General features: G+C 44.9%; 1 protein-coding gene across 3 annotated transcripts in view; it reads left to right on the forward strand.

Moving 5' to 3' along the window:
- The window catches only part of ARHGAP4 (Rho GTPase activating protein 4), a 349,436-nt gene that overhangs the window by 154,308 nt on the left and 181,656 nt on the right, over positions 1-13,472 (forward strand). The gene's annotated exons all lie outside the window — the stretch shown is intronic.

Below are 13,472 nucleotides of genomic sequence, written 5' to 3' on the forward strand. Positions count from 1 at the left end.
TACTGGCTGTGATAGATAGCAGTGGGAGCCAATGGCTCGCGCTGCGGTGTCTCAGCCATTGAGGAGAGAGAACCGGGACAGCCGAGGCTCTCATGTACATCACTGGATCGAGAGGAGGCTTAGGTGAGTATTTGAGGGGGGAGCAGCACACAAAAGGTTTTTCTCTTACGTCCTCTGACAGTCGCCGCCCACTCATACAGTCTTCACCAATGGGTATTGACCTCTTATCCACAGGAGCAAGCTAGGCATAAGACTTGTTAAAACAAAGTATACACACCTGTAGGGGGCTGTCCCTTTGGTCCAATACCCCCCTGCTATCAGCCTCTGCTTCTGATGTAACAGGGGAACTCTGATGGGGACCCTGATATAGAAGGGGAACTCTGATAGGTACTCTGATGTAAATAGGGGGCTCTAATTGGGACCCTGATATGAGAGGTGGACCCTGATAAATAAGGGGGACTCTGGTGGCTATCCTAATGTAATATGGAGGACTCTGATGGAGACCCTAATGTATGAAGGGACCCTGATGGGGGACCTGATGCAAGAGGGGACTCTGAAGTCCACGAATATTTGTAAAATTTATGATGTGGTGCTGATACTGAAAAGTTTGGAGACCCTAAGCATTCCCCCAAAACAGCAGCAAGTTCACCAAAAGTTTCCAATCTGCCCAGGTAAAGTGTTCATTTTTGATGGACATTTATGTCTTTTGTTTTCACCCATGTAGACTGTCAGATCATTGCCTAAACATTGGGGAAACATTAGCATCCTTTGAAAATTTCATTATTTGCACTCAGATTCAATCCTGTAAATCAATGGGTTTCCAGCTATGTGTTTAAATGCTTTCCCAGACCGTGGATCTCATGCAGGGTATTAAGATATGTAGCACTGCCCCCGTAAGGACTGCTTGATATTTACTCTGTAGGTTCCCCCTGGTTACCAGCACCCCACCATAATGTAAGGACAAGTCCTTGATTCTCCTTGGCTCACACTCCAATAATCAGTCCAGGGGTATTTTTTTTTGTGGTTTATTGTAAATTGGGGATAGGAGAAGGAAATAGTGGAATACTCCATCTTTACCTATGCACAGTGATTGAGGACTCCTCTATCTTTTCTGCTTTGGTATGGATTTGGAACAGCCAGGCTGTTGATTCATCCTGCCACTTCGGATGAATGTGGATTAAGCCTCTTATTCTTAAGATCACTTGGTGAACAACTAGTTTTCTTCAGGACACTCTCCCTAGTATCCTCTCTCTCTCTTATTCGGCTGACACCCATCCACTGACTGTCCTACTAGCAGGGGTGGCCCTCCTCAGGTCAGGCTCCTTGACATGAGTCCCTGTACTCACGATACTGTATTTACATGGTCTTCAATGTCTCCCCTCTCAGTCAGCTCTCCTCGACCTCTGGGTTCAGCTCCTCTCTACCACTCCTCTGGCTCTCAGGACGACCTCCTGCGACTGCATGGCCTGTATGACAGGGTAACAGCACAGAACAACAATTGGGAGACAGGGTCACAACGTTGTTACCCCATAACAGGAGGTGCCTGGTTGTTTAGACACCTCCTGCTATAGGGTGACAACCAGGGCTTTTTTTCAGCGGGAACGCACCTCCTGCACTGTACGGCAAGGAGTGCTGATTTGTGCTACAGTGTCTATTGGTGCTGGCTGCTGGGGGATCTATTGTTGTTGGAGGGAATGTATTTTTTTGGGGTGGGGATTATTGTTGCTGGGGAGGTCTATTGCTGCTGCTAGGGAACCTATTATCTCTGGAAAGAATTTATTTTTGCAGGTGGAGGTCTATTGTTGCTGGGGGGGTATATTTTGATTTTGGTGGGGGATCTATTGTTTCTGGGGGTTGGCTTTATGGTTCTGGGGTGTCAGTTGTAGCTGTGATCCACTGTTGAAGGATCAGTCTATTGTAGCTGACTATTGTAGCTGACTGCTGGGTCTATTTATGCTGTCTGTGTGGAGATCTGTTGTTGCTGCCCGGGTTGTATTGTTCCTGGAGGGGTGGGGAATTTTGTTGCAGGTGGTGCATTGTTGCTGGGGGTGTCTATTGTTGCTGGGGGGGGGGGTCTATTGTTGGCTGCAGTGGGATCTATTTTACTGCTTTTCTTGGTATTAACATATTCCATACAAATTTCTTAGTACCACAAATGTTACTTGGTTCTGTATTCTCCAAAAGGGGCATAACTGGGAGGTGGGTAGGGGGTGCCAGCAAGGAACAGGTGGAACCAAGGGGGTAGGTAGGGGCGGAGACAAGGGGTAACTCCAAAATGGGTGTTCCTGCATACAGGGCTGACCCAAGACATTGTGCTGCCTTGGTCCAAGAATGAAATGCTGCCCCCACTCCCTTAAAAAAAAAATTGCGCCCACCAAAAGGCCCCTACATCTATTATTTTATATAAATATAAAATTTAGAAAATATTATATATATACTGTTATCTTCTGCCATAACTCACCACCAGACCATTCCACCAAACACCCACTGTCTTCCCCCAGTCCTCCGGTCACTCCTGTGTCCGCCATGGCTCCCTGTGTGAGATAGAGTGCGCTGATGTCTGACGTCATTACACACCCCGATCACGTGAGGGACGTTCCCTGGAGGAGACACTCCACCTCCTCATACTCATCATTTTGCACTACGGGCGGCAGTATGAGATGGGAAATACCACCCGTAAAGTGCCACAAACTGATGACACCCAAAACTGCTGGAAGAAGAATCTTGGGCGTCAATTTGCCGACCCTCTCAAAGTTCTGCCTGGGTCCAATGGACCCAGCAGGACCCATGGTAGGGCCGGCCCTGCCTGCATCTATTCTCTGACAAATAATGGCCTGGTGACAACACTCTGACCCCGTCTCCCAGTTGTTCTTCTGTGTTGTCACCTATATGTGGACCTTCATGGCAGGATCGCCAGGTATTATTTTGATGAAAGCTACAGATTGCTTGCAGTTGGGGACCAAGGGCCATACAATAATACCAAAGCTTGCCTGCAGCACCCTGTAAAAATGACTTTCTTCTTTTAGGTTTTTATAGCTTGTACGGATTTGCAAATTTGTTGCACAATGTTACTGAAGTGGCTAGTGGGAACTCATAACTGTCTAATAGATTACACACAAACAGTCTAAATTGCTCTTTAACTGTATTTCCAAAGAGCATCCCCTCTTCAAGCTTGGCTGGCCATCATAACAACTGCTGATGTCCTGGAGGGGGAACATGCAGTGACAGTGTCTTTTGTTACACATAGCGAGTAATGTCATCTCCTGGCAGGAGGATTGCTGTGCAAGGGAGCGAAAGAGGCTGAATGCTGCCCCGCAGGGTAGCATGACTTTACAGATCGGCATCTTCCTGCAAACCGTATGATGCAAGAAGGCAAGAGCAGGACCATTCACTACCCAGACCTCGCTTGGACTTTTAAACCATAATATGCCCTGGCAAATTCTCTTTCCTGTAAAATGATATAGTTGTGGGATAAGTCAACGCCGTGACAACAGAAAGGCCTTTTTTTAGAATGTGAACTGGTCTACTTGGAAGCTGTGATTGGCAGATCAGACATTTTTCTTTTATGGAAGGTAAATACTGTGGTGCCTAAATCATTTCTCCGTAGAAGCCACATTAAATTCAAACAGGCTTTGTTGGATATGACTGTTTCCATTGTCTTTGGGCATCCAATACAAGTGTATGCGTACAAACCTTTTCTTTTTTTTTAGTTTGAATAGAATCGGTAAAGGATTAGATCCCCTGTTAGATTTTTTTTTTATTGTGCTCTGTGTCCCCTCTATGTATTTATACCCTCACTCAGGGGCGTAACTACAGGGGTTGCAGGGGTTGCAATTGCAACCAGGCCCCATGCTCCAGGGGGCCAAGGTGGCTCCCCTGTACACCTGGGTAGGAGGGGCGGCGGGGGGCAGCATGTAGAGAAATCACTGTCCTCCTTTTTCCTCCTGTAGCTGCAGGAGGAAAATGGAGGAGATTGGTTCCTCTGTATGCTGCCCCTGCCACTCCTCCTATCCAGTTCCCTTGTGTTCCGCCTTCTCTGTCCCCTGTGTGCTCCCCTGGTCCCCCCCCCCTACTCTGCTGCCCCCCCCCCACACTGTGCTCCCTCCCCACTCCTGTCGGCTGCTGCAGGGGATGTGTCACAATAGAGAACCAGGAAGGGGTTGGTAAATATGTAATTTACCAGTTCCTTACTTTTCTGAATGGACAGAGTCATACTCAGTGACATTGTAAAAAAATAAAATAAAATGATAAAAAAATAATACAATTAAAATACCAAAAAATAAAAACTACTGACACCAGTGGGTGAACTTCCAGGATCGCAAATGTCACATGTGCAACCGGGCCCTGGCATTCCACCACTGTGGGGAGGCGCCAAGATGGCAGGAATGTGGCCCACTGCAGAACTTGTGAAAGGGTCCCACTGCGGGACCGTAATGAAGGGCCCCACAATGAGAGTAAAGGGCCCCAGGATGAGTGGGAAGAGCCACAGGCTTGAAGAGAAGGGCCCCAGCCAGGGGTACGGGGGGCCCTTCATGGTTTCTTGCACCGGGGCACTGAAGGATCTAGTTACGCCTCTGCCCTCACTGTTTGTGCTCGCAACCATGTCACTAATACAAAAAGTGATCGGAAATTCAACAATTAAAAGGAGGTAAGAGTAAATCTTCCAATGAGGACAACTCTTTCTAGGCTCCTCAGAGGTATTTGACAGGCAGTATAGAAATTATATGTCACCTCCTCACCATCTATTTCAACCCCTAAAACCTGCACCACCATGCTGCAGTTGCATGCATTACATGAATGGGTTGTGTTCATTGGGTGGTACTGCCCGCCAAGTGCCAGGGGGAAATCATTTTTGCTATGGCAAGTGTGTAAGGGTCCATTAAGGACAGATGTTGGCACAAGATTGTGTAAGTCCCCTCCCCGCTTCTTCTTGGATAGGACAATTACCCTCCTGTTTTAGATGACCCCCTCCGCCATATTGTGTCAAACTCCAGGCCAAAGGTCTGCTCTCGACATCCTCAGCTGTAGCCCCTAATATTTAAGAATAATGGAATGTGTAGACCTAAAATGCATTTACTGCGCTTTCCTTGGGAGCACCATAGATAGTATACATGGGGAAGTGGTCCCAGAAGTCCACAGCTTAGCTTCCATCACCAAGTAGGATCAAGGTCCTCTCATTAGTATACCACTCTCTTCCAAATGTCCCTTCCATAGCTCTTCCCAGACAGGCACACTCCCAGGTGGCACACTTCACCACTACTCATCAGAGGAGCCTGGCCTTCAAGGTCTTATGCACTCTTTTACAGGACCCGCAGAAGAAGGTCAGAGGAGATAGGGTGACTACAGCTGTTCCTTCTGTGTTCTGTACCACCTTGCAAGGGACTTCAGCCCTGTAAAGCTCTGTGTAGCAGACCTGGGGTGTTTGGCTCCCATGTCCCATCTGACCACTGTTTATATATATAGATTATATTATATATATATATATATATATATATATATATATATATATATATATATATATATATATATATATATATATATATATATATATATATTATATTATATATATATATATATATATATATATATATATATATATATATATATATATATATATATAGGCATTAAACCCACCTATTACATCACTAGAGGAGGGATTTCTCTAAAAGGGAGCTAACACCTAATTACAACTTTCCCTTTACCATACCCTAATAGGAACAGAAACATTTAGTGTCAGGAAATCTAATTGCATCTGCCAACATGTGTACACTGGCTGTGCAGATTAAAGTGGTTTGTAAACCTCAGACATGAAATATGGACAAAGCATACCCCCTCTGTAGTGTGTATTTATCTTAACCCAGAGCACTAAGTGTCATTTCTGCCCACTGTTTCATTCCTCTGCTATCTACATGAGCCACTTCTGACAAGTTTTCTTGACACCAAGAGAAAATTGGTGACAGAGGAGGGACCTCTGGGTGATTGACAGCCTCAGCTTTGTTCCTGTGTGCTGTGGGAAGATGGGTGTGTCCCTTCCCTCCAATCAGCTCTCAGAGCTCTCTTCACTGAATGTAACTTCAGCTGTCCGCCTCCTGCTTTTTAGAGCTGAGAGATCCTGTGGAATTTCTGCACTTTGAATGGATGTAGTGGAAAGATAACTGTAGATAGACAGGTACCACTTATGTAGGAGGATTTGTTTAATCTCTGTGTATCACCTGAGGCCAGTCACTTCACTGGGTATATGTAAGGGTTTACTACCACTTTCTGGGGGGGGGGGGGGGGGGCATTAAAAATTCAGATTAACTCTGGCCAAAATGAGACAGGATATACTCCCTTGATTAGCAGGATTTAAGAGGGAGAAAGTTCATACTTATCCTCTGGGAATGTTAGGCCTTAGTACCTCTCGATTCTCCCTCAATCGTTTCTGAACTTTATAACTGTTCTATTTGATTTTTGCTCTTCTATGATGTCCGTTGTTTTCCTAAGCGCCCATTCAGACTGGCGCGACACGACTTTGTGGGGCGACCTGTGAAGTCGCGGTGCACAACATATAATTGAAGTCAATGCAAGTCTCCTCCAGGTCGCCCCAAAGTAGTACAGGACCCTTTTTCTAAGTCGGAGCGACTTGTGTCGCTCCTATTAGAACGGGTCCTGTACTATTCAATGGCGAGCGACCGACCGCAACTTGTCAGGTGACCAAGTAGCCTGACAAGTCGCGCTAGTGTGAATGGACCCTTATTCATCTTCATATTGCATTATTGACACTCTCATATATAAGATTATTGTTTCTGCTGTATTTTTCTGATTTGTATTGTTAAACTTTGAAAACGTAAAAACTCAATAAAAAGCATTGAAAGAAAAATGCAGATTAAACACGTGTCCGTCCCTTCCCCTCTTCTCATCCCCCCCCCCCCGAAACTGCAACCAGGTCCTACTGTTACTCCCCAACTCTGTGACCTCCTAGTATTAGATAGTAAGACTCCAATTGAAAGGCCAGCAGGTGTAGTTTGAAGCAAAGATTAGTGGAGAAATGAATTTTGCTTTTAAGGCCTTCAAGCAAGTCAGATTTGTTTCTTAAAAGTTTCCTCCATCGCTGTGCTGCCCCAGCTCCTTTTTTTTATCCCAACATTGCATCTCTTCAGTCCCTATAAACCCCTTTTCAAAGTCCAGGTGACATAATCTCCGATGTCCCTATCCTCGGCTCACAACCTAACTGGCTCAGGTGACGGGTCTTCTATTCTATCTAATTAAAGGAGGACCATAATGAGAGAAATTCTCTAGTTGGGATGCCATTTCTGTCCTCCTTGTGAAAATGTTAGTTTCCTGGCTTCCATGCTGGCTTCAATACATTCTGAGTCACTCACTCAGAACAAGTATAAGTGTCCTGGCATCACTTATTGTATACTTGTTTTGGGTCTTTGACTCAAGTATTGGAGTCAGAAGAAACAAACAAAAGAGAGCTCACCAGCCTAGTGCATTATCCCACAACATTTATTAATATAAAAGCAACAAAACATGTACTCACTGTGACAGCTCCCACTTTGGTTGGGAGGCCTGTGGAACTTACCTTGGAGAGGTTGGGAAATCCCTGTCTCAGCTTCCTAGGTCCCTCTTATGTGTAAGTCACCCTGTGTCTATTAGGGGCACAGGGTGACCGAGAAAATGAGGAACAACTACCTAATGAACACTGAGAATATGGTTTGGATTACTTCAAATGGGACAGTAATATTTTTCCACAATATCCCTGAAGAAATCTATGATACATAAATTCCACTGTATCAGAATTATGGAACATTGTATGGGCTTTGCCATGAAGTTCGTGACTCCTGAATAATCAAAGCATTGCTTAGATGTGGATTCCATGGTGAATTGTTCATTGGAACACCTATTGTCTCTGCTAGCAAACCCTTGTGGGATGTGTTTATACTTGTAATAATGTGTCCTTTGTATTCACTGTTGTAGGGGCCGGATAGTCTAGTCATCCAGGCTGGGTTAAGAGACTAGTTAATTAGCGCATGTTAATTGTGTTTCTGGTTACAGTTTACGTTGTTAGGGTAATATGATCAGGAGGGGGGTGTCCTCCTGTGTGGTATATATTCTGTGTGAGTTTGTTCAATAAACAGTTCCAGATTTGCAGCTAAAACGAGTTCTACCTAGTTGTTGCAATAGGCAGCTGTAATATCTGATATCTATCTTCAAGACTGGAGGAAATGGTATACTGACAGAAGCACTCGAGCACAGTGTGGGTCAGTTCCATCACACTCACAAACACCTGAATAAAAATCACTCATTGAGCTTATCCTCCATAGCTCAATAGTCACCGACTTGGCAGGTTCCGCGGAACAGGTGGACCTCTCCAGGATCCTAACTAGCTGATGCGTTTCAAAGGATATACCTTCATCAGAGCTTCTTCACCAGAGCGCAGGTGATTTGTTTGTTTTTATTGGAGTCAGAAGAACCTGATGTCAGCCAGACAACTAGACTTATCAGAAGGAGTTTAGGAAAGGCAGCCCATATAGTTCTACCATGACAAATGTCCTTCAGATGGGAATGTTTGTGTCATAAGAAGCTCCCTAGATTGACCTGCTCCTGCATCACTCCATCATACTTTTGAATGTTCTAAGGTTTTGAAGGTCTACAGTTTTTCCTTCTGGTGTTTGTGACCGTGTAGAACACAGGTGTCAAACACAAGGCCCGAGGGCCGAATGCGGCCCCCCATGCCATTTCATGTGGCCCTCGCACCTCTCCTGCTGCACCCCCCTCTTGTCTCTGCCCCCCACCTTGTCTCTGTAGTCGGCAGCAGAGAGGACAGAGCTCCTTTGCCAGATCCTGCACTCCTCTGTGCAGGGGCAGAAAGGCTCGTCTTTCCCCACCCCCCTTCTCACCAGTCTGCAGCAGAGAGGAGGGCAGAACTCCTCCTACAGATCCTGCGCCTCTCTGTGCAGCTGTAACACCACCTTGCCTTTGCCTCCTCTGGTCTCAGCATTCAGCAAACTCTGGAAGCGGACTCCAGCCCTCTTCTGGTTCTCCTCCAGTCCCTGTACTTCTTCCCAGATCCACCCGCATCTTCTTCATGGCAGCAGCACAAGGTAAGGGGGTGCTTTGTGTTGTAAGGAAGGGTGGGTGATTCTTGACTTCTGATGGTCGGAGGGGTTTTGACATCTCGTGTAAGAGGGCATGGGGTGCTCTGGACATCTAATCCTACGGATGTAACCGGCCACTTGAGGGCAACCATAATGCTCATGCGGCCCCACGATGAAATTTAGTTTGATATCCCTGGTTTAGAAGATAGGCACAAGATCAAAAACACCATAGACACTGACATAATGGTGAAGGACTCTGCCCAGAACAGAGGAGTATTGTTTCTACTGTTGCTGCAGAGGGACTATAAGAATTTGGGACCAATATGTACAAGTCGCAACAGACTGGATACATTTTGTTTGCTCTTATCAATGCTGCTGAGACAGGGGTGATATCTTTCAGAGCTAAAGATTCAGGGGGCTGATAAATTAAACAGATTTTTAAGGCTAAGATGAAAAGTTTGTGTTGAGCTGCCATACACAGTCAGAGTACCCACAGTCGCTGTACATCCAAACAAGATTCCATCTGGCTTTTTTGATTTTAATTTGAAGGATATCAGGCAAAAGAGGGCCATCCACGTAGTGCATTTCTGCCTGTTTATCATTCACTGGGTGAACTCCACATAGTATATGGCCAGCTTTGGATCAAGAAAAGTAAATTTGTCACAAACCCAAGCATTTCTGATTTTTTTTTTTGAGCCCACGGTACGGTGCGCAAAAACAAAAACACCAAAGTGAACCAAAGGATAGCACTTGAACACACAGAAAAAGGGCACTAAGATGTGTGTCATGGTCCCCTCCCAATGATGGACCCCTCCCTCACACCCTGGGGCACAAGACTCCTAAAGGGGGCAAGGCACACTCAGGTCCACCTAGCCAAAAGGCCCGGCGGACCTCTCTCCTCGTGATCTGCCGAAGCCGACCAACGAGTACTCGATGGGGGGGCTCTCCCCAAGAGAACCTCCTCCCCCACCAAAGGCATCAGAGGAAGGAACCTGACACAAACAAGGATACCGTGTAGATAGGCCCTTACCCCTAATATGGATACGAAAAACCGGATAGAGAAAGATGGGGCTTTGCGGGCCAGTGGGAGTAGAAGGATCACACACAAAACCAACTTCTATAAAACAATTTGCATTTTATTGAATTTTAAAGTAAAAAACATGGGCAATCATGCACATGTTCACAAGGACAAAACACATTAAAAAGAATTCCTATAAAATCCATTAATAAGAGTCATTGAACATAGAAATACATCCCATGAGGGAAAACCCAAAAGTCTGTGTAGGATGGAAGATAGGTCTCAGGTGGAATGCGGTCAATGTAGGTCCCCAGCAAGTCGACGCGTTTTGCTCAAGGCTTCCTCAGGAAGGAACCTGATGGACACACATTCTTCCCCTAGATTTCATGATAGACCTGAATACACACACACCCTAAAATCCTGAGTGAAAGGTTAAACAAAAGAAGTGTAGTGAAGTACAAAGTGAGAAAAAAATAAATAAAAGAGCTAATATGCAAGACAGTGGCTAGGCTTTGTGGCAAAAATTGCCCTAATCTTGGCCAAAAAGACCTATCCCATGAGGCGTTGTGCAGAAAAAGCTGTGATCAATCTGACGTGAAGCAAAAATGTTTAAGCAGAACATAGAAACTGATCTTCTCATCTTACAAGCTTTCAGTTGATCTTCTGACATGATAGAAGGCCTCAATGACCAATAGGGTGGCTCAGCAGAAATGAAGAGCATGGCCAAAGTCAAGCTCAAAAGTCAAGATTTGTATATTCAGATTTCCCTAGCTCTAGAACCGTTAAGGCTACATTCACATCTTGGCGTTGCTATTTACAGCCGTTTTTATGGGCGTTTTTTCAGGCATTTTTATGGGCGTTTTTTTCAGGCGTTTTACAGGCGTTTTTGTGCAGGCATTTTTAGGTTGACAAGTGACCAATGGAAAAAAATAAAAACGCCTGTAATCTGCCCAAAAAGAAGCTCATGTACTTTTTTGAGCGTTGGGCGTTTTGCTTAAAACGTCAAAACGCTCAGATGTAAACAGGGGCCATTGAAATGAATAGGATTTGTCTTGTTGGGCGTTCACATGTAATATCGGAGCTGTAATATCGGAGCGCACTGCTCCTTCATTACATGCGATCGGGTGTGCGGTGCGAATTCAGCCATACACTTTGTATGGCTGAATTCGCACTGCACCCGCACAAAAGTCGCACATGACCCTTTTTTTCAGCCGCATCAGGATCGGATCGCACAGTGGTTCACACTTGTGCGATCCGATCCTGTGCGAACTGTAAAGATCGCACTGCGATATGCGATCAAACTGGGGGTGTCGTTAAGATTTCATTGACACCCCCAGCATATCGCATATGGCAGTTGAACTGCCAGGGGTGCGTTTGCGATGCGTAAACAGGCTGCGAATTCGCAGCCTTCCCGCATCGCATAAGTGTGACCCGGCACTCAATGATCTTCCTATCTAAAGTCTGAGAAATTGAGTGTCAGTAGAACAGACTTTTTTTTACTATAAACATTGCACTGTTGATGGTGTTTATTCACCAACTGATACTCTTGCAACCATTTCTTCAGCGCCGGTTCACATTACCGCGACGCTACTTCGGGTGGCGACCTCCGAGGTCGCGGTGCGAGCAGCGCGCCGCGACCTCGGAGCGGCTGCCACGGACTTCATAACATTGAAGTCTATGGCGGTCGCCTCCTGGTCGCCCCAAAGAAGCTCCGGACCCTTTTTCTAAAGTCGGAGCGACTTGTGTCGCTCCTATTAGAACGGGTCTGCAGCTTCCCTATGGGAGGCGACCTGCGGCGACCTGTGAGGCGACCAGGTCGCCTCACAGGTCGCCCTAGTGTGAACCGAGCCTAAAGCTAAATGCTGGGATAAGCAAATATTGTCTAAAAACATGAGTCGTGTGTATGCTTGCTTAAAACTTGTGCTTTCTGTATTTCTTTCAGATCTGTACAGTAATTCAGGGTGAAACTTGTTCTTTCTGTAATAAAGACCAGTCATTGCTGCTCTCTTTCCTTGTGCAGGATGAGTGGTCATTTCTCCGTTCCCTCCTGTAGTTTTCTACAGGCAGCATTTAGTGGGTGGAGCCTGTTAGGCCCCTCCCACAGCTTTGCTCAGGCTATTTACAACACAGTGATAAATTCACTGCTACTTTTACAAGGTGATATCTGGATTTGTAAAGGTATTTTGTACACTCAAGGTAGATTTATACTCATTATGGCTATCGAGGATAGCATTTAAATGATGTTTTTTTTGCCCAGAATTCAGCTTTAAGGATTATGACTGCATTCACTGACTAGCAGGAATTTGTGTGTGAATTATGATCATGAGCATATGATACACTAGGGATATAAACATGTCACGCTTTGCTATAGTTTAAAATTAATTAGGTTATAGGTTATTTTCAAAGAGCCAGTCCACCCTAAAGTTATAATATATTTACAGATGGAGCTTGATGGGGTGAGTCAGTCCTGGCTTCAGCTATACCTTGCAAACTTCAGTAATGAGAACTTCCAGATATAATTCCTGATTCTGTTCCTGGTCATTTGGGAATTGTGCATGTTCCTTCTCCAGATGTATTTTTCATTAAATGCCCAAATCTAACAAGGAGAGTGGGACACACTTATAATTGAGTGCATGCCCTTAAACTGAAAACATATATTTCACTGATAGAAACCCTAAGGGATATAAAAGTCTGATAGTTTTACTCTCTCAGAGATCCTCAAACTACGGCCCTCCAGCTGTTGCAGAACTACACATCCCATGAGGCATTGGAAAACTCTGACATTCACAGACATGACTAGACATGATGGGAATTGTAGTTCCTGAACAACTGGAGGGCCATAGTTTGAAGACCCCTGCAAAATATCTGCCAAAAACTGGTATATCAGTTTTAGTTGGACTAACCCTTTAGTAAATTTTCATTATGTCTTTTCCCACCTGCAATCTGTGAATAAATACTCCCCATCATGATGCCCCATGCTGGAGATACATTTTTAAAAAAGATTCCCTTTTAAGGAGCAGCAGCCAACATTTTGGCTCTCAGTCTCAGCTATCACTGACAGCTTGGTTCCCCATCGACAATTGGGTGCCGAAGAGAGTGGTCACTGGCAGGCTGGAGGCCTCACTAAAATAAAAACCTTCAGCCTGTAGACAAACGCCACCAACTTCAGGCTGCAGTGACATCTGCAGTACAATCTATTTAATACTGTAATAATTTTAATAATGTAAATGTCAGATGCAATTACAGTATTAAAAAAATATACAAAGAAAATGGTGGAAAAAATCAAATTTTACATGTTTGTGCATTAGCCAGCCTATAATTAAGAAAGTGTGCCAAATAAAAACCTTATATGGCCTTAAAAAAATTAAAGATGA

Source organism: Pelophylax lessonae, assembly GCF_965119305.1.
Source record: "Pelophylax lessonae genome assembly, chromosome: 7".
Classification (NCBI taxonomy): Eukaryota; Metazoa; Chordata; class Amphibia; order Anura; family Ranidae; genus Pelophylax; species Pelophylax lessonae.